The following is a 4,167-nucleotide window of genomic DNA, read 5'->3' as shown; positions in this document are numbered from 1 at the left end:
AAATATCTTAGTGTAGTTTTTAAGTTTCAACCATTTTAACAGCTTCAAAATGTACTAAGAGATTTGGGACCTCCTATTTATTTATTTTGATTCTCACAAAAACAGGACACTTTGCTGATGAAGACTAGAAATGATTCCTTGACCTAAAATCCAACCAAGTAAATTAAATCATAGGGAATGTGATGTTACCAAGAATGAAATTTCCCTGGCCTCAAAATATGTGATTTAAATGAGGAATAAAGGTGCTGAGGGGTAGTTTATCTTAAGAGGCCATCATCTGTATAAAATAAAAGCTTATCCATTACAGATTTTAAATGATATAATAAGAGAAAAATAAAGACTTATAACTAAAGATAAATACAGGAGTGATGTAGTATAAAAAATACACAGATTAAGCAGAAGTTCTTGATAAATACTTAAGTTAAAAATAGGGGGTTGCAGTTACCACATGTTATAGCTACTTATTTGGAAAAAAAGAGGAACAAAGAAGAGTAAAGTTGCTGCTTGGATTGGATGAAATGATGATAAACAAGCGAAATGAGTCAGAACCACTCATTTGTTCAAGAATTATGTTTATATTAGGAAGAAGAGATAAAAATGTATGAAATCCTTGAAGGCAGCATCTATTTAATATTTTTATATTTATTTCCTCAGTGCTTAACATAGCATTTTGCCCTTAGCGGGAAGTTAAACACTAATTCAGCTGGAATAAATTGAACATGGAATTAAAACTCAAAATAAAGGAAAAAATTAGAAAAGCACACTTATCAAGAAAACAGCATTTCTTAAGCACCCACTAAGTAATAAGGACCAGTGCTACAAAGCTAGAGAAAATGGAACAATTTCTTTTTTTAAAAAGAAGCTTATACTCAATAAAGGAAGCAAGAATCACATTTCTAAAATTGAATTTAATATCTTTCCCCCTAAACATTCCCTGCCTTCTACCTTCCCTAGAGTTATAGAGGGCCCCACCATCCTTCTGTCATTATTGACTCTTCTCTACCCTTCTCTATCTTTCATGCACCCATATCCAATCTGTTGCTAAAGTTTGTCAATTTTATTTATTTTTTGCAACATCTTTCAAATACACTCCCTTCTTTCTCTGACGTTGCCGCCACCCTACTGCAGGCCCATATGTCCTACAAAAACTTACTGGTCAATCTCCCTGTGACAATCCTCTCTATACTCCATTCCTTTCTCCATTCAGTCACTGAAGTGATTTCTAAGCCTATATCCAACCAGGGTACTTCAACCACTTTATGAAATCGAGTGACTCCAAATCACCTCCAGGACCAAATACAAATCCTCTATTTGAAGTTCAAAGCTCTTCAAGCTCCAGTAATTCCCTCTGACTGTCCTCATTCTTGGAATGCACTCCCTTCTCATTTCTACATCCAGACTTCCCTGTCTCATTTCAAACTCATATTAAAACATACTTTCTACTAGAAGCCCTTCTTAAATCTCTTAAAATACTAGTGTTTCTGTGTTAATTATTGCCTCTATTAATTCTATCCAATGAATATTGTATCAAGCTTGTTTTTACATATTTGTTTGCTTGTTGTCTCTCCTATTAAATTATGAGTTCTTTGAGGGCAGAAACTGTCTTTTGCCTTTCTCTGTATCCCCAGCATTTTGCACAACGTCTGGTACATATGACTTTATTAAATGCTTATCAACAGACTGATTGACTGAATGTAGCAGAACCAGAAGGATGACATCCTATGCATTATATATATATATATATATATATATATATATATATATATATATATATATATGTATATATATATATATGTACATATATATATATAATTATGCAACATTATAAGTGATGTATAAATGACATATACATATATAGGTCATTTATAAGTGATATTTGAAAGATAATCACATTAAAATATGACACAGAATTAGAAGAAATGTTCTGGTTTTCTAAAAATATAATAGTATTTGACCTTTAAGCCAGTAAGTGCATGTAATATTTTACTGTATTTCCATACATCTTATTTTATTCCTTCCTTTTTTTTACTTCATTAACATTACTGTTTATCTAATGGGTTTCCTCATTCATATACAGAGAAATTATATGTTTATATAACAGATCATATTCCTCTCAAGGTATCATTTTTTACACAAATGCTAAGAAATTTTCCTTTTGAGATTAAAATCAAAGGACTAATTGACAAAAATAGAGAAAGGGACCCATATTCATGATAATATAAATAACAGAAATTTCATGGTAGTAAGGAAACAAAGGAGATACCCACTTTGAGGGGATGGTTAAACAAATTATAGTGTCTGGATTGCATTGAATACTTCCACAGTGTAAGAACCAATAAATGATTCAGAGAAGGATGGAAAGATTTATATAAATTGAGGAAAAGTAAAGCAAGTAGATAAAGAAAAATGCACAATGGCTACAACCATGTAAATGAAAAGAATATCAACCACAAAACAAATGAAAATTAATGTTGTGAAGTTATAAGGATCAAACTTTCCCAACAAGAAATACCATGAGAAGACACTTCCCCTCTATCCTTTTGAAAAGGTGGGGTTCCAAGAATGTTGACAATTTCATAAAATGTTTTTGATATGTTGATTGGTTTTGCTCATTTTTTTTATGTTTCTTCTTTAAAAAAAAAAATGCTACCAGGAATAGCTTTCTTAGAGGTGGAAAGAGGAGGAAAAGGAGCTAAAAAGTAAGTGACATAAAAACAAACAAAAAAATCAATAAAATCAATCTTTAAAAAGATTATGTCATCTCCAAGACTCTCAAAAAGTCCATTTGTGTTAATATCTGCTTGAGAGAACCATATTTCCCTGTTAGGAGTACATTGAAATGACATTGAAAGTGTAAAAATATACTATCTCTCATTCCAAGGGGATAGGCCCTAGAGATCCTCATGAATAAACAAATCTGAAAGCATTTGTTTCTGACAGAAAATGTTTCAGGCAGCTGCCCACTCTTTCTTCAAAACTCTTTTTCCTCCAATGCTCTTTTGATTTTTCTGATTACATCAGGGAAAAGGCCTCAATTAAGTCTTAATAGCATTTAATGCTTCATAATCTTCCTTTTAACATGGAGGGTGTACACCTGGATCAAGGCAATATCCAGTCTATAGCTGGGTAAAGCTGGAGATTGACCCAAAGGAATGGGAGGCAGGGAAGTTTGGAAACATATATCCGAAATCCACAAATTAAGAGACTTTTTTGTGTATGCTACAAGTTTAGACATTTCATAAAAATTCTTATAGAAGGACAAACTTTTATCAACTATAAAAAGAATATTCCCCACAGTCCAGCCAGAAAACTATTCATTGGTTTTGGCTTTGACAGTTTCCTGCATAGATCACAAAATAAAGGATTGAAATATGTCCTAAATGACTATAGTTAAGTCTATCAGGAGGATAAGAAGCCCCATTTATTTAGTGATTTAATATTTACAAAGTTTTTTTCTTAAAACAAAAGTATAAGACTGGCAGAACAGATGTGATTATGTTCATTTTATAAGAAATGGAGAGTATAAAAATATAAAAGGGAGCATCAATGATATGTGTGTGTATAATGCATAAAAAGGGCAAGACAAAAATACAGAAGTTTTGTGTTACTATATTACTCTGTATATATAAACACTTACATATATGTATGTTTATATACATATACACACACACATACATATACACACACATAAAATAAATGGTATGTAACAATTTTTTAATTGCTTATGCAAACATTTTCCTAATTTTTCTATACTGAAATGTTTGTTTTGCTGATTAAGTTCAAAGGTTTGAATTAAGAAAAATGCTTATTGATTGATTTTTATACAAAGGGAATCAAAAATCTGAGTGACGTTTTGATACTTACATAGCTAGTATTTGATTAGGTGCATTTTTTAGCCCAGGACATAGGAAAGATAGCCCAGAGGTCATATAGTTTAATTCTTCCATTTCATTATTGAGAAAACTGACATCTAGAGAGGTATACTGCCCAATTTGGGACTCCCTAGGTAATACAACATCATCTCAATCCAGCTAACCCACCTATGACCTCTCTTCTTAATCCTGAGACTTTCCAGGAAGCAGAGGATTAACCAAGACACAACCAGATGTTTATGGCCTCCTTAGTCTCCGGTCTTCTCAAGGAATTCTGCATTGTCCTGGATCCAGC

The sequence above is a fragment of the Notamacropus eugenii genome, chromosome 2 (genome assembly GCF_028372415.1).
Source record: "Notamacropus eugenii isolate mMacEug1 chromosome 2, mMacEug1.pri_v2, whole genome shotgun sequence".
NCBI lineage: Eukaryota > Metazoa > Chordata > Mammalia > Diprotodontia > Macropodidae > Notamacropus > Notamacropus eugenii.
The sequence above is the reverse complement of the archived record's forward strand: the minus strand, read 5'-3'. Positions refer to the sequence as shown.